Consider the following 18,894-nt stretch of genomic DNA (forward strand, 5'->3'; position numbering starts at 1 on the left):
TTTTAATTGAAGGGAAGTGTTTTATTACTAAAAGATTCCTCTTCCTTTCTCCATCAGAGTACCTAATAACCCAGTGATAATGACAGTTCCTTAGGTAGCAAGAGATCAACAGTCCATATGCTGCTCCAAATCATGTGGAGTGCTTTGAACCTAGATATATTACTTCTTGTGTGACTATTTTAAGCCAGCAGGAAAGAGACTTGCAGACACCACTACAAGTGAGACTGCACTCCTGACCATGTTTTTGTTCTAAGTTGACCTGGTAAACCTTACAAGAAACTATCTCTCTTGGAGCACACTCTGAAAGCAAGATATGTAGAGACAGTTAAACAATTCCATCTACAAATGAGGTATAAAGAAACTTGTGTCTTCTAATCTTGATTTGTGAGCACATTCTAGGGGCAGATAATTGGCTATAGCAGAAACTTAGCTTCCTGAGAACACTTGGATGAAGGACTAGAAGGCAAATGCAGGGTCCTGCACCTGGGCAGGAATAACCTCATGCACCAGAACAGGCTGGGGGCGAATACTGAAAAGCAGTTCTGTGGAGAAGAACCTGGGGATCCTAGTGGCCAACAATCTGTCCAAGAGCCAGCAGTGTGCCCTTGTGGCCAAGAAGGCCAATGGTATCCTGGGGTGCATTAGAAAGAACTTTGCCAGCAGGTCAAGAGAGGCCCTAGTGAGGTGCATCTGGAGTGCTGTGTCCAGTTCTGGGCTCCTCAGTACAAGAGAGCCATGGAGCTCCTGGAGCAGGTCCTTCTGAGGGCTACGAAGATGATGAAGGGACTGGAGCACCTCACTTATGAGGAAGGGGTGAGGGAGCTGGGCCTGTTCAGCCTTCAGAAGAGACGACTGAGAGGGGTCCTCATTTATATATGTAAGTATATGAAGGGAAGATGAGGGGATCTGAAGGGGATGGAGCCAGGCTCTTCTTGGTGGTGCCAAGCAATAGGACAAGAGGCAGAAACTGATGTACAGGAAGCTCCACCTGAATATAAGAGAATTTCTTTCCTGTGTGGGTGACCGAGCACTGGAACAGATTGCCCAGTGGAGTCTCCCTCACTGGAGATATTCAAGAACTATCTGGATGCAATCCTGTGCAATGTGCTCTAAGATGGCCCTGCTTAAACAGGGAGGTTGGACCAGGTGACTCACTGTGGTCCCTTCCAACCTGACCAATTCTATGATTCTGTGACTGCAATTCTGTGATTCTGTATCTTCAAGGCTATGTAACACTGAATGCAGGAAACCTTATTTTTTGACTACTTATATCTGGTATCAGACATCTGAGATCGAACTATTATAAACTAAGTTTGGAGTTTTTGTGTTAGAAAGAAAAACTGGAGAAAAAGATCTGTAAATATATGGATTTCTTCAGAAATACTCAGTGCAGTACACAAATTATGGCATTTCAAAATTCTGTAACCATACTAAGCATATAAAATTTCTTTCCCAAATGGTTCTTTTCAAAATATTATACCAAAAGAAAAAAAGATCTTTTGCAGTTCTTAAATTATAGATTAATATTGGAGCAAAACTGACTAAAACCCTGCTTAAATTCAGAAATAAAATGTTTGGAAAATAATTGAAAAAAACCAAAGTTACTGTATGAGTTTGTGCTGAAAACCATAGAGTCCTTAAAAGTTCTTATTCTCTTCCCAGTTAAATACTCTTGTTGCTTTTAGACACTCGAATCCATCAGGATGAATGCCTCTACCCATTCACAATGGCACGATCTCATTTACAGTCACAGTTCAACTTCATTTGGAGAAACAAGTATGACAGCAATGTGCATCTGCCTCAGGGTCGGAACAACAGATCTTACTGAAGCTGGATATTCATGGGATAAGTACAGACAACCTTCTTGGCAACTTATGAACATTGCTCGTAACTTTACTTCATCTTGAGACACAGTTCAGTGCCAGTAGTTTTCATTGTTTAGCTGATAGATATTGGCTCCTCCCAAATTAAGTAAAAGTTACTACATTTGTCTGGAGGAAAAAAGGAAACATTTAAAACTTGCAGTAGTTTGTTCAAAGAGTAAAGCCTTGACGATCTTTAAGAAAAAGTGCACAGCAGTACCTCTAGGCTATCTCCATGCTAAAACAGATGAAAGGAGAAAAATGGTACCTGGAGGGAGGCAGAAACATTCTTTGTAGCCTTCTTGCCTATAATGCATTTATATACGCACTCCTCTGATGTGTATTCACTTATCCTGGATGGTTTGCATTTAAGATTAACTCCTCAGGGAAAAATGAAAAGAATTGGGAGAAGACGATCTTAGGATGAAGAACTTGCCAACTTTTCTTCAAGTTTAGATGCTATACTTTAATGTTGTACTGAAAAAATATTAGGATATTATTTGTTCAAAAGTATAGACAGTATTAGAAGATACAGGAAGCTCCAATAACAGAACAAAATAAGTGATGTTTGCTGGGCAAAATAAATTGAGGGCCATAGCAAAAACTGTCCTAGCAGATGCAACCAGTTTTTACTTCACTGTTACACAAACAGTATGATTCCTAGTACCTTGCTACATGCCTTTGTCAGCTGCATGTATATATGCAGCACTCCATTTTAATTAGCCTGAAGATTCAAGGCTTAGAAGAAATAGCAGGGGGTTCTAATTATCTTCACAAACTAGTGATCTGCCCGGAAAATGAGGAATGAATAAGAATTAAGCAGTCAGAGGCCAGTATTCAATCACAGAGAGAAGCAGGAAGAGTGGAAGATAAAGAAATGTAATTTTCCCTGATTTGGCAGGGCCTTGAAAATTAGTAAAAATAATCCTTCTTTAATAAAACACACCAATTCTAGATATAGAGTTTTATTATTTAATCTTATCAGTAGTGTTTGACTAGATATTTTAGGATAATTTTTTTCTCATATCTGTGCCACATTTATGTTATTTTTATTTTAAATGTGTTTATGCCTGTTTAGGCATCAGTAGAATTTCTTGGAGGACTCTTATGAGAACACTGTTTTCCAAGCATTGCTTGTAATTTGTCAGTCCAAGTTCCAGGGAAATAAAGACTATCCTTTCCTCCCCTTGAAAAAAAATTATGACATTGGGATTTAAATCATTGCTATTCACAAACTGGCCTCGACAAAAAAGGCTGAGGATTATCTCTTTAGCAACTTTTGTATCAAAGCTGCATTATTGATATGAAGCTAAAAAGGCTTTGCAGTTCATTATATAATTAAAAGCAACTGTTATTATGGAAATTTTTCAGAACAGCTGTTGTATTGGAAGAAAGGTTACACTCTTCGCTATCAGTAATCCCTTTAAATCTCTGACACGATTCATAGCTCCTCAAACAATGCCGGTAAATTAAACAAAACTGGGTGGATTCCCTATTTATTACTTGCACCCTTATCAGCAAGAGAGAATGCAATAACAGAACTCAAACTGGCTTATGGAAGTAATGTGAATGTCCCATTTTATGAACTTTATTACTATTTTTGTCTTCCAAAGTACTAATTTTGCCCAGAATTGTTGTCCAGCTTCCTGACTGGCCTGAACAGCTTATAGCTACCATTTTATTCTTGAACCTTAGTCAAGGATAACAGTTTGGAAGGAAAGGATAAGTCTTGCTGGGTTTGGTAAAGGCTAGAGACAGTTTTGATGTAGAATAAAGAGCTTTAGCTCTTTATGACTTTCTGCCTTTCCTTGTAGAAAGTCAAAAAAGATTTTTCCTCTTGTCTGGAAGGAAGTAGTGTATCATAATTGCAGCTGAGGTTTTCACTTCATTCCTGGCTTTCAAGCCAGGGAGGGCTTTGGAAAGTGGAGAAGGACCAGCCAAGATTTTTTTTTTCCTCAAGGGGTAAGAAGGAAAAGGAGCAGAAGGAAGCAAAAATTGAAAACAAATGCGGGCCTCAAAGACTAGAATTGGTAAAAGACTTGCTGGGTTTCAGAGCATATAAGATGTAGTGTATTTTGTAGAGTTGAGGAAACTCAGTAACAAAGAAGCCTTGGCTTGTATAAAAGCCAGAAGATTCTTCCATTTCAAAGCCCAGTTCCTGGGGTGGAGTAATCACGTGGAACAAATGCTGGCCCAGGGGCTGATTGGCGGAGAAGCGGCGCGGCAGGACGGGCCTGACGATGTCCCTTGGCCACAGGGAAGACGATCCAGCAGCGCGCCCTGGTGGCAGCGCGGGCGCACGGCATGCGGGGCTGCGGCGGGCGGGACGCGGGAGCGCGGCGGTCGCGGGCAGCGGTGGCTCTGCTCAGTCACACCACGGCAAGCCACAGCCAGACGCCCGTGTGCACCTCTGGATCCCTCAGCACAGGAAGACAATGACAAACTAGAGCGAGTCCAGTCGAGCTCCAACAATATGTTTAGGAGGCTGGAGAACAAGATGGACGGCCAGAAGCTGAGAAAGCAGCGTTTGCTTAGCAGAAAAGATGGGCAAGGCTTTCTACGCCTAATTGCTCTCTTCTCCTGCTTAAGGAAAGGAAAAGTTGTTAAGAATGCAGAGGCTCTTCTCAGAGGCCCACTGCAAAAGACAAGAGGCAACACAACACATTCAGAAAAGGATTTGAAAAGGGGTTAAGCACAGGAGAAGGTTGTCCGGGGTGCGTGTGAAATCTCCACCCTTAGAGATCATCATCATGGCTAGGCTTCGCGAATGAAGATTTTGGAAGGGCTCTACCCACATTTGTTACAAGCACGTTGGTGGCTAAAAAGGCCAATATGAGATAGACACGTCCGGTTGCAAAAGGCACAGCAGAAAGACTCCTTAGGTGGTATATTCTGCAAGGCACGATTCTTTCTACATTGTCTTTTCTCCTCAAGAGTGATCAGCATCAGCAGCATTAAAGATAGTGTGTCTCCAGGCCTCCTGATTGGAGGCCAGAGTAGACCAGTTATGTTGATCAATATGGCCAAGGCTGAGATGTTTCAGGGAATCCTTGTATCTTCTCTTCCGGGCTCCTCTCATGCGGCAGCCGGTGGCAAGTTCACCATAAAGCAAGATCTTAGGCGGTGGTCCTTCATCCTGGAGACGTGCCCTGCCCAGCGCAGCTGTGTTCTCAGCAACATGGCCTCAATACTTGTGACTGCTGCTTGTTCTAGAACAGATGTACTGGTCACATAATCTGACCAGTGGATGTTTAGGATTGTACGGAGGCAGCGTTGATGGAAGTGTTCCAGGAGTCACAGGTGGTGGCGATAGATGACCCATATTCAGATCCATATAAGAGAGTAGACAACACTATGGCTCTGTAAACACTGATCTTTGTACTTTTCTTCGAGTGTTTATTTCGCCAAACTCTTTTATGAAGCTTTCCAAAGGCACTATATGCCTTTGCTAACCTGTTGTCTATCTCTCCGTCAATCTTACCATCTGAGGAGATGAAGCTACCCTTAGAGAATACTCCTGGGAAAAGCCCTATGGAACCTGATCTCACTTTGAGCACTGCCTTGCTTTGAGTGGAGTGTTGGACTAGATGAACAGCTGAGTTCTCTTTCTGATCTGCTTGTTTTCTGTGATTCTAAGATCTAAACTAGCTCTTCATCAGCCAGATTGCTCTTGCTGTGGTTCTGGATTCTGTGTGAAATTCTTCATGTTACTTAAGCAAATTTCAAATTTTATTGTACACATGTTTCGGACATTTTTTTTTTCCCCTTCTGATAACGAAATACTATATCTAACAGGCATTGGCAGAGGATTGTCAATAAAGAGTTGCTGATTCAGTTGCTGCAGCAGTAAGGGATGGGCTTCTGTGCAATAAAGTTTCTCATGATTTGTGAAGTGGGGAGAATGTTGCTTTGACAACAAGTTTATTTGGCAGGGTATAACTTGATAGAAGGTGATGAGGAAGACATTTGACAGGAGTACTGGAAAGTTCAAAAGGACAAAACCTTGCCTTTGGATGCACTTTTTTCAGTGTAAGAATTGACAATACTGCAGTACTAGGAATGATTTATTCCTTTCACCTTTGAGTATTTTGAACTGTCTTTACAACATTTCACCCTTTGCCTTCAGTTCCCTCATGCAGACTTCATAAATGGTGAGATTTTTGTAGTTAGAGTGTGGCCCATCAGAGGCAAAGGAGGGTTGCTGATAAAGTAGTTGTGGACTGTACTTGTTCTACTACCTATCTTAAGTCAGATCTAAGGGAAAAAGAAGTTGCATAAACCTGTGAATAAAAGTTTCATCGCTGTAAAAGGTTTTAGACAGTGGAGTAACTAGGAAAATGTTAATGTTGATTACTACTAAATAGAATCTGGTGAGAAAAACTGAAAGAACTGCATAAAATAAAGCAAAGACAGCCTCCCACTGGACTTCAGAAGCACACTGCATGAGGATATATAGGATTTATATCCACAAATTACATTAATAATATCTGAATCATGAAAGTACACAGTAAGAATACCAGCTACAGTAGTCTTAGCTTTTAGCAGACTGCTGCCTTGAAGTGTAAAGCCCTTGGACTCTTATTGTAATAGCGGGGAACTTCCTCTGTGGCTCAATAGAGATTATATAAAATATTTACACAAACAGAATAAAACTTGTTGAAACTCACAGTGACCACGAAATGTCTTATTTGATATTTATTTTTTTCGAATGGGGAAAGACCTTGCTTTATCCATGTGTATGCTGATTTGCCAGAAAGGAAAAGTACGCCAACAACCTATGACAGAGGAAGGGATTCAACACTAAAAAAGTCAGTGATACCATGTAAGTAACAACATTACTTAGATCATTATCTGGGGGGAAAATTATCTTGAGAATCCTCCATCTGTAAAAGTATTTGTCCAAAGTAACTTAAATACACTTCAGTTACTGCTAAATAGATTTTGCCATCAAAGATGTGAAAGAAACTGACTTTCAGCCTAATATTCTCTGATCTAGGAGCACTTTAAGAAAAATAGGTTACCTTCTTCTAGGAGTTGAAGTTTTTGAGTCTTCATTTTTTCTTTTCTTTCCTTTAAGAGAGAGTTTGCATCTCTATAGCTCAGTTAGTTCAGTATGGCTTCTTTTCAGAAAGGGATTTGCTCTCATGAAGTGCATTTGCAGTGATCTTGTTGCTGAACTCTCTCAGATGTCAGGAAACAAAAAGGTTTAGGCTCTTCTCTAGAACCTTATCAACACTCCTGATTTTCTGGCCTGCAGCAAGAAGCAAATAAAGTCAATGAAGTTTTCCTGTAATTGGTGTAATATGTTCCCTGTGGATAACATGCCCAAACAGGTGGGCAGCATCCTCTTACATCAACTGTATGATCCAAACAAAGGGTATGATGGAATTATGTTGTGAGGAGACATGTCTGCCAAGGCACCCTGGGATTAGTGTTAGAACTGGTCTTATTTAACATCTTCATTAATGATCTGGAAGAGGGAATAAACAGACCATTAATTAAATTGGCAGATATTACTGAGAAATTATTCTGAGATTCCATCTAGACTAGAAACAAAGGCAGACTAAAACCAAAGACAGGTATTAAGAAAATAAGAGTAATTTGTGTAAACAGTTTCTCTTTGTCTGCAGCCACATATGGGCTACCTTATTGATTTTGATTGCATATGTGTGTATAATCCACACATTTAAACACTATTTATTTTACAGTTAAACACTCAGTAGCTTGAGAGACCTAACAGCTGCATAGGATACAGGGTTTCCTTGTTTGTAACAGGGATAAGGGGATAAGGTAGTAGAAACAGTATGTTTTTGCTCTTACTGGGTCAAAAGAATGCACTACGGTTTATCTTCAGACAGGTCTATCCTGCACATTTACCTACCAATATCAGTATACCTTTTGTCAATATAGTAATTTTTGACCATTTCTAAAGTGTTGAACAGAGCTGACTAGTGTTTGATAGACCCCTGTACAGACACCCCAACTTGATACTTGTAACTGGGGTTTTTTTGGACTTTTTCAGATGGTTTCATTCACTTTATATTTTTACGAGTAGCTTTTAATCAAAATTGCATGTGGTCTAACAATGTCACAAAACTTGTTTGATTATAAGGTTTTCTAGAAATAGTGGGAGGTTTTTTTTATTAATTATTCTTTAATTCCTTACTGAATTTACATTTTTTCAGCAGTTTCATGATTTTGATAGAGTTCTGTATCAATCTATCCATGCTGCAATCACAAATATAGTCTAATTTCACTTTTAAAATTTATTTTTAAAATAAAAGTGAAACTCATTTCTTATATGCCAGTTTTACACAAGGTCTTGTAAAGTACGCAGAAGAATAGCTGTGATCAGCAGCTCTAAAAATCAGGCACGTACAAATAACATAGAATAAAAATCTGCTTGATTTTTCAGAAGTTGTGAATGTACTTCATGTGTAACCTTCTGTATGAGCTGTGTACAAACAAGGTGTGTTCCCTACTCCTGTCAGTGAGACAGAGCTGTCTAGACCACAGTAATGTCAGCTGCATGCATTTCACTTGAAAAAGTCAGTTGTTTCTGTAAATCATGGATAAATCTGCACAGCATGTGTTAAGCTGGAAATAAGCAGCATTTCTGTAGGACACAATATTGCAGTTCTTGTGGTGCTTGGAACTCTCTTTTAGTTCTCAGTGCAAGCACAGCAAGCAGGCTCCTGATCCAGCAGCGCTCTCAGGAGGAAGCTGGCAATATAGCAGACTCTGAATAAGTCAAAAACTAGAAAAATATTGCTGCAAGTGCATCTGTCAAACCGGGGGATGCAGGAGAAAATGAGGTGGTGACAGGTTCGGCAGAAAGAGAAATAGCATAATATGAAGTGAGTTAATGATGCCAGCAATTTTTAGCAGTTGAGCAGGTAAGGGCTGCATAGGCAAGGTGGCACTCTATGATTTATGTGCAAGAGGTAGGCAAGGTGATATTTTTTGAAGTGTATGTTTTAAGCTGCTAGGCTAAGTTCAGATATTCGATTTCACTGTTGCCCAGGATAAACTTATGAAAACAGTTTTGCTAGAATAACCCAGTTAATTAGTGATTTGCTCTCTCTTGTGTTCCAGTCTACACAAGATTACTTGCTACTAAGAAACATTTATTGGTAAGCAAAGGGTTTGTTTTTCTTATGCCAGATATATGCTTAAATATTTGATTTCGATTGAATTATTACTCCTAACTTACCTATGGAAAGTAAAAAACTTTAATTGAATTAAAAATACTTATTATAATGATTTTCTTTCTTTTTAAGAAGTCATTTGTCCTAAGATGCCTGCTACTTTCATCTAATTCATAAGAAACTATAACATGTACAGCAAAAATAAATCATGACATTCCAGGTACATGAGTTATTATTCATACCAACAGGATAAATAATAAAGGAAAGGAAATAAAAAGCATTAGAAAACTTAATTTGATCTGTGTTATTTTCTTTATGAAATAAGTGAAAATTTTCAAATAAACTTTGAAAAAACAGCTACAACATAATTCTAAAAATTTTCTATTAGTATGCAAATCAAAGGATTTCTTACATATCCTTGGCAAGGATTTCTTTTCAGTATCTCTTTGCTACATTTTGTTTCAAGGTATTTTGTTTGTAAAAGTGAGTGTACTTCACTGTTATTATATGTACAATGTATATTTTGTAATCTGATAAAGTATTTTAGAAATGAAGTGTATGTTATAGATATAAAAATATTATTAGTGTGACATAGATTTGAAGAATTCTATACATTAAAGAAGATGAAACAAACAGATCCGGGTATTGTGTTAAAACTGTGTTCATTTGACTTCCCATATTTCCAGCCTTGTCTAGTATCTCAAACTTATTTTCTTGCTAATTGCAGTCAGGGTATAAGCTGGTAAAGCTTTCTGTTTAGGTGATGACTTCTTGCTCTAGAGTGAGTTTGATATCTCTGATTGATAGTTGCCGAAACAATACATAATGATGAAACTTCAAGCTAAGAAAAGAGGTAATCCAGATGGAATATTATTCAATGAATTGTATGTTAGGGACATTTAAAAATAATAAATAACAGCTGTCAAAGGAAGCTGTCTCGGAGGACAACAGCTGAACTTTTCAAGAAGTAAGCATGTGGTTGGGTCAACTTGTAGTACGGTAGTCACTAGTCACTATGAGGATAGCAAGCTTTAAAATGGCAAAGAAAAGGGGATGTGTGTTCATCAGTGTAAAACTGATGTGCTTACAGGATTCTAATTATGTCATGAACACAAAAAAGCTGTGTTCAGCTTCACCATGAGGGACTCAAGGCCATAATATATTTTACCATCTGCTGTTCAAAGAAAAACCTATTGAAGGAATTTGTTTTTTTATGGGACTACTGGAGTGGATCACTGAACCAAGTCATGAATTCTCAAGATCATGGTAATCAGAGGGAGATAAGTATCTTTTTGATGTGTGAAACATCTGTTAAAGAATTTGTCACAAGTCTCATCAGTAGCTGGTAAGTCTCATTGCTTTAGCAATGTTTTCATTATTGCTCTGTCTATAAAATGGCATAATATTTTTTGTACTACTGGTCTTTTCTGTCTTCTCAGTGCGAACTAGTAGCAGATATTTTAGTTCCAGCTTCTTGTTAAAAAATATAGCAATATATAACTTAAAATAATTTAGTGCTTTTCATCTGCTTAGTTCTATATTGAAAATTTCAATTTCTGTGCTAATAGAAATCCCTGAGTATGAAAATAAACTACATCTAATCTATGAGCTATACTTCTAGCTCTGTTTAGACCTACTTACTTTTAAAATGAAGCAATAACTATATCTTTTACTGTGTTAGTCTAAAAGTAGATGTACCATTGCATGTACCCTCTTTTCTTTATTCTGTACACAGAAAAGACAGGTTTCCTAATGAGTATCTGTTGAGAAGCTTATGATCACACCTACACTAATCTTAGAAGAGCAACCTACAGAAATAATATAGGTTAGCCTGTCATAGGAATTGGTATGCAAAGCCAAATAAATAGTCTATTTATCTATTATTTTAGAGGAAGTGAAAATGACCAGCATCAAGTACTCCAACAAAGTTAAAAAAATTTGCACATTGGTAACATCCATTCAAAAAAAAAAAGAAAAAAAGAAAGCTTTTTCATTAGGCTGAGGCTGAAACCACCTTTTCTCATTGACTGATATCTCTTTACAAGTGTCAGTGCTAGAATACTCAGACTTAAGAACTTTAACACATTGATAATTCCTTATTTTTTGTGATGATTTTGATATCGCTGTACACCTTTAGGACATTTTAAGATAATCTGCAGTTTTCTACAGAAACCTCATGGACAAAGGAGATGAGTACAGCCTGTAAAGCACACCCACTTGACTGCCAGTGCTTGGGCTGTGCCAATCTGTTGAATGAGGGTTGGGTACACATACGTACACACTTAATCTTCTTTAAAAGGGACTGTGCATTTTCATCAAACTAAAGGGAAAGGTTCATGTGCATATGCTAGTGAACAAAATATTTAGCTGCTCTACTTCTGTTTCATCCAATTTGAGCAATGTTTGAAAAAAAATACTTTTTTTGGCGTTTAGAACAATTGTGTATTACAGACCAAACACCACAACATTAATTTTTGTCAAAGACACCACTTTATCTTATCCATTCACTATTTACAAATCATCACCAGACTAATATACACAGCAGAATTGACTGGAAAAAACAGAGATGTACGTATTTTTCTTAATAAAGGAATAGGGCTGAAGGGAGAGGGAGATCTTGACTAACAGATGTCTGATAAAAGTTCAAGTTCTCAAAATTTGAGTTGTGGTTCACAGTCTGTTTTGTATAATAGTTGTGATAACAGTGACATTTGACTAAAGAGATATAGCATGGTTTTGCTTTCATTTCCTTGCTTTTTTGGTTTGTCAAAACATCTGATCTATCTAGCAATACTCTAATTCTTTAAGTCTACTGAAATGTATTTTAATATTCTATCTAGTAAAAACATTAATTAAATGTATGCTTTTTCTTCCCACTGCTATCATAGTTTTTGTATCTTGTGGTGGGAAGTTTAACACATTAATTATGTGCTTTATAATAATATTGTCTTTTAACTTCAAGAACTTTTTTCTGAATGGATCCTTACTCTTACTTTATAAAAGAAGATAAATACATGTTCACATTCACCTCTTCGGATTCAACTTGGATTCACTGATATTCAGAAATTATGAGCAGTAGAAAAGAAAGAACTGAAAGATTTCCGTCCAATTAGTTTAAAATACATAAGTATGCTTGTGTATGCATTCTTGCCTTCCTTATGGCTTATCGTACTTTAGGAGTACAACTAGACCTCCAGCTTACTTGGGTGTATGTAGCTCTGATAGTTCTTTTTGTCTCTGCCCTCTGCTGGTCACCATCCTCCATTTGTCAGTAACTGGGGGGGGGGAAGTGTTGGTTTTTTGGTTTTAGGTTTTTGATTGGTTGTTTGGTTTGGTTTTGGGTTTTTTTTGTTTATGCATTAGACTTTAGCAAACAAATACATAGTATATGGAGTATCATCAACTTTATTTGTATGCTGTGTTATCTCTAATAATATGTTTCTTTAGAATTACTTTAATCTGAGTTTTGCTTCTCAAAAACAAGCCTATATAGAACATTCCCAGCATCTTAATACAAGAAAGTTCAATATAGTTACACGGTGCTTGTCTTTGTTAATAACTGTACTAAAATCAGTATTCCTAAGCTAGTAAATAGTATCTTCACATCTAACATGTAAGTTCTGTTGCTTCTGCAAGTAAATTACAATTGCAAGATGCATACAACAGACCTGGCAAATACAAGTAGTTGTCTGTGTGTGGGTATGCCTGAATTGTTACAGGCAGGAAGACTACTTAGCTAAGTACATCTGTGGTGCCAGATGTATAAGTGGAAAAGGATTGGTGCTAACATGGGAACCCTAACTCTACCATTAAAGACATATCAACTGCTCTGAAATATCTGAAGAATGTGTTCCAAAACTGAGTTAAAAAAAACTCTGGTAGATGAAGGGAGTGATGAGGCTGTAGAAATTATCAATGTTATAAAAATGATAAAAATTTCAAAAAAAGAAAACAAAGAAATAGACAGATGGTGGCAAGTGTCATCTTTGGATCCAGGGTACTTTTATAGTCATCTGACTCATGAATTTCTCTCATTTATTGCTATCAAAGAGAGGATGAAACAGTTTAGCTTCAAGGCAATACCTAAGCCCTTTACATCTAACTCCAAGCACCTGGCTCATTTCAGAAAGAAAAGCTACTCATCTGTCAGTCTCCAGCTTGAAACTGGCAGTTCCTAGGCACTGTTTGCCAAGTACAATTACATCAATTGGCACAAGACATTAAACTCCCTGTTAAACCATCACAGAACTAAGTTCCCAAGTTTTAAGAGTTAGTACTTTGAATTCCTTTAAATGCTGAGGTTAATACTACAGTAAGATTGATAGCAAAGGATATAATAATTTGGTAGTTGTAATGGTTGCAGTCTTCTAGGATCCATCAAAATCCATAGCAGAAGAACTTTGCCACGGTCCGAGGGGGGATGGGGCTGTGACACAGCACGGATGGGTCCGGAGACAAGGTAGAGGTGCAAATGGAATACTTTATTGAGGTGTCCAGAGGTTTTATGGGTTTCAGGTGGGGAAAGGGCTAGAACATGGGATGGAGCATGAGACAGACAAACGGGGGAACAAATCGGGGTAGGGACACAGGCAAAGGGGGAGGAACATGGGAGGAACTGGGGAAGGAAAAGGCGAATGGTAGCTGTCTTCTCTCTGCAGCTTCTTCAGCCTATCAGAGAGGGCAGCGGCACACCCGGGAGATACAAATCTTGAGGAAACATACAATGTGTATATTTATAAACACATAAGAACTGTAAAGTCCATATCATAAAGTCCTATCAATTGCTGTATTTTTTTTCTCCACACCTGGAGCCTCTCCCATCCTGAATCTTGTTCCTTCACAGAACTTCCTCAAGACAGTTATTAATTTGTTCAGTCTGAATTTAAATGATGCCATATATTCATCAGTGGATTCCCAGGTCACGTACAGGTGCATTGAGAGAGACAATGCTAGAAAAAGACAGGAAAACTTTTCTAGCTAGACAAGTTGGAAAAACAACAAAGAATGAGAGTTTTACTGAATTTCATTTTAACATGCATTACCACATCTCTGTATCTCAGGTGAGGTGTAGTAGTAAACAGGTGGGAAGTAGTTCTCTCCAGCTGAGCTCTAACAGAATATTCACAGATTATTAGCTTTTCTGAAGCCATTCTGAGAAAGGGGAATTGTTTATAGTGTTTTACAGTACCCAACCTCTTTAAATAAAATGCTTCAATTTGTTGTCCACAGAGTACTTAATGCAGTGTGGCCAGACTCTTAAAATCAGCTCAGAGAATGAAAAAGGAGGTTAAATATATTGCTGCAATAAATAGATCCCAAACATACCTCCTTTTACTTTGTTAGGCATACACTAGGGATGAACTTGGCTCACTCTTTCTGTGGTTACTACTAACCTCCAGTTGCTGATGCCGTTATTAAGTTAATTGTTTGGATCATCAATCTGTGTCAACAAAGCTTTCAGAGTGCTTGATGAGATATCAAGCATCAAGCTGCGATGCATTAAAAAGTGATGAATTTGCATCCAGGTAAAACAATGCCCTTCAGCTATAATAATGAATCACTGCTTTGTTTACAAATGGGTATTCATCATGAGACATGGCATGTACAGACAGTTTTGAAGGGGAAAGGCATTAGCACAGTAAATGATCTTTGCAAATAAAGCTGAATACACAGCAAAGTGAAAAAGGAAGGCATGTCAAATTATCTTTTCAGAAAGGAATTATGAATGCAAATTCGCACTGTTGTTGCCTGACCCATATTTAAATGGTAACAAAAGATACAATTCAGTATTAAGATGTCCTTTTCCAGTAGAGAGAAATCAACACAGTAGACTTCTTCCAAAAGTTTCATTATTGGATACAATTTCTCAGTATACACTTTTAGATCCTGGAGTAAATTCTCAATATTTTACTCAGAATTAAACACCACTTTCTCTAAAAGGCAGCGGATGCCAGTGGTCTACCTCCCACCATTCTGGCAGCCAAGGAAGATTCAGCTATGTTGGCTATCCCTCCCTATGCTGCTTCTGCCATTGGTCAGAAAGATTGATATCATTTTGTTAGGCCTGTCAGCCTAAATAACTGTGTGATCACATAACAGTTAAATTTAGTGTAATTAGTCTCATAAAGGCAGGGAAGATACTACTGCACAGGCTCAAGCAGACAGAGAACATGCACAGAGTTGCCAGAAGTTTGATTCTCTGATTGCCAGCAAATTACTAATACTGGGTAGATTATAGTTATCAGAAGTATGCCTGCCTGTCTTGTAAATGTACCCAGATCATGGGTAAATTACATACACATTTGAAATCTAAGTTATTAGTATTACAACTCTGGAGCCATTAGTGATTTCTTAGAAAAGTAACTTCCATGCCATAATGTCTGAATTCTTATGAGACATTTCTAGTTGTCCAAAAAACCCACTACATTTGTATTTTACAGTGTGTTATTCAGATAAGCAGTTATTGAACCAATATGTAGTGCTGGGGACAAGTCAATACAAAGAGTTCCAAAAAGCTGGGATATAAACTGGAGACACATTAATACCCCAGCAATACAATTCTGCTACAAAGATGTGAATGTTTGTTAATTCTGGAAGCACCAAGCCTCTTACAACCTGTTCTCTGGGAGCAGAATATACCGAACAAAATGCAACTATGTCAAAACTTTCTAATAAAATTATCCATGTTATTTACCAGCAGTCTTATGAATAAATTTTGAGACTCCTGAAGCAGCCTTCTTAGGATGGCCTGTGTTTGAAAGTTCTTGGAGTAGTCTTGGCTGACCTCTTTAGCAATTAGGTTGCAATTGTCTCAACAGCAGAGTTTGACATGAAAGCAGTGCTCTGGTCAAAGTGACACATTCTGATGGAATTTTTGACAGAGGCAGTAAGTATTTCTGCTAGATAGGTGGTAATGCTGAAGTTAAGGAAAATTTGTTCTTTCCTCAGGGTACGAGGAAGGAATTTGTGAAGTCAGTGTGCTACAAGCTTTCATTGTTCTCCTTTCTCTGTGCAAAATACTTGTCAGCCTAGCCACTGAGAAGGGGAGGAAACCTCAAAATGAACAGTAAGATTCCATGCTGTTAACATTTGAGTTACCTTTAACATTAATCACACAGATCCCAGGCATTATTAAATTTAAAATAGAACTGACATAAACTTCAGGATAGACACTAATTTTCCAACTTGAATTTGAAATATGCTAGCAAATGTTTTGTTTCTGAAAGGAAAGTATGGGTAAGGCAGGAATTTGTCTTATTATAGAAAGTAAAATAAAATTTGGAATAATTTTATACAGCTTCAAGGCAGTAAGTAATACCTACAGTGACTATAAGTCAACAGTGCTCACTACAATCATGCATTATTGATTATTTTTCATGAAGAAAGGCTTTTTTTTTCTCCTTGGTTGCAGGGTTGTCTGCCAAAATTCTGTGAAAAATTGCAAATAGCTCTAAGAATTGTTTGCATAAAGCAGAAGAATACTTGCAAAGATAGGCTGGAAATGTTGTAACAATTCCCATTTCTACAATAAATCACTAAAGAATCACCTTTGTGTTTAGAATTTTAATTTACAAATACAAATGATTGCAGTTCATTTGACTAAAGTAATTACTGTTTGTCTGCCTGGCATTCACTCTCTTGGAGATTATTGCTTCTATAGCAGGAGCAACCACACACAAAAAAGTTCTGAACATCTGATGTTTATTGCACAGGATATTAAAGTAACCCTAAGCAGCATCAGTACAGTTTCTTATGGTGATCTGAGCGAAACAGCGAACCATCTGTGATGGTTAAGGAGTTGTTCCTGCTGTGGTAGCAGAAGCTGTCAACAGAGAGATAGGGAAGACAGGCAAGAATGGTAAATTCTACTGTCATCTGACTGTAACAGTAATAATGAGCCTTCTCAGGTTTTTCTTATTAGTCCGGTTTAACTTACTTTCAAGAAGAAGTGTTCATGTGTTAATCTGAAATTCTAGTCTTGTACCTTCAGTGGGCCTTTACTGACAACTCATTTAGTATAACAATCTTACATCTTTTACCCTGTAATTATTGTCTGTAATTTTACTGGAAAAAATAATTCTGTCTATAGTTTTTTGAATCACTTTTTTGATTTGTAATGTGCATTATTCGCATTCACAGTAGGACTGTAAATATACAACTCGGTACAACAAAGTAATGCATCCAAAGTTACACAGAGGGAGCTCTTGCTTTGTTTTTCCAATGCAGTAATGCAATATTTCTGGGCAAAGACATCTTTTCTTTTATTTGTTACAGGCTAAAGCAATAGCATCCAGTGATATTGTCTCATTTACTGACTTTCTCATTTATCTGATCTAGAATACTTAATGTTCTTTAAAATGCAGGTGTTTTCAGCTGCTATTTGTTTCATATAAAGAAGGTAAAAGAATAGACTTTGTGTGGCATTGAAGCTTCATGATCCCTCATTTCTCAGATAAGAAATTTCTCATTCTAGGTTGTGTAAAATATGAACAGTAACCCTACAAAATTGTGTATAGAAGAATTAATACTTGCCATGAACCTTGTGTAGTTTGGTCCGTCCCTTTATCTTGGATTTGTAACCGTGTATTTAGTTCCCATCATTGTTAACCTGTTACTTAATCTGCAGTTGCAGTTCAAAACCTTTCATCTGTTCAGTGTTCTTTTTGTGTTTCTATTTTCCTTTTCCTGGAGTTGTTTGCTTTTCAGAGAATGTTTGAACTCCAGCTGCTAAACAAACACTAGAAAGAATAAGGTTTCCTTCCCTGTTACTTATATGGGAACTTTACAATTAATTTTTATCACAGATATGTGAAAGTTGTTTTTCTTTTTTAATAGGAACTCAGAAAGGACATGCTTCATACACCCTTAGGGTGGCAGACAGAGTTCTGTGCAAGGAAAAGAGAAACTTGAACCATAATTTTAGGCTGCATGTACTAACAAAACAAACACTCCTATGGGTGTGATTTTCTAAAAGTGACTGACTTAAGTACAAATTTTCTCCAGGGGACTGTATTCTTCTTATAGTTGTTTATAGTTTACAAGAGACAGAAAGTATTTTTAAAAGCTATTAGTTACACAGCAGTTTTTAAAGAAAATTACACCTACCAAATACATCATAGGTTGCAAAATTATACTGTGTAATATCTACAAGCTTTGACATTCTTTACAATTCAGTGTGCTGAATTTTTCGTTCAATAAGTTAGAAGTTAGAGTAGTTGTATGAACTGGCAGACTGTCAGTCCTGAAGGGCTAAATAAGCTGGCTGCTCAGACAGAATGCTGTAGTAGATTCTGCTACCTATGTTTTGAGGTGCAGGTGCATAGCATTCTCTCACACCACCATTCTCCTTGTCTGAGTTATTCCAATAGGTCTGTAGATCATTAAGGTTTTAACACACATCTAGAATAAACTGGGATAATTTCAGCAAGGTCAATGAAGCTCTTATTTGTAGAGGAGAAAGACTGTTGCAAAATATTTTTAAATACTTTAGAGAGCAGAATTTTTTGTCACGTTAATGGTTTTAAAACTTCTAGGAAGAAAAGTCACTACTTTACATGTTTACTTAAGTTTATAGTACAGGTATGTGCACTTGCATCTTTAAAATATTTTATTGGTCTGCAAGTCGGTGTTTACTCTAGTAGACAAATATGAAGCTTTAACTGATCCAGCAGCATCAGTAAAACAGAATGAGTGGTAGCAATATTGAAGATCCAGTGCTCTTCACTGACTGTCGATAGCTGACAATGATCCTTTTGATGTTTTTTGTCTGAAAAAGTGTCTTCATGTTAACACAACAAGGGCCCAATACTCCTAGGCCACCTAATTTCAGAGTATCCCAGGATAAGGAGACAGGGTCACTTCATCTAGTTCCTTGTTTGTTTTCT

Source organism: Corapipo altera, unplaced genomic scaffold (assembly GCF_003945725.1).
Source record: "Corapipo altera isolate COAL_440 unplaced genomic scaffold, ASM394572v1 22b, whole genome shotgun sequence".
Classification (NCBI taxonomy): Eukaryota; Metazoa; Chordata; class Aves; order Passeriformes; family Pipridae; genus Corapipo; species Corapipo altera.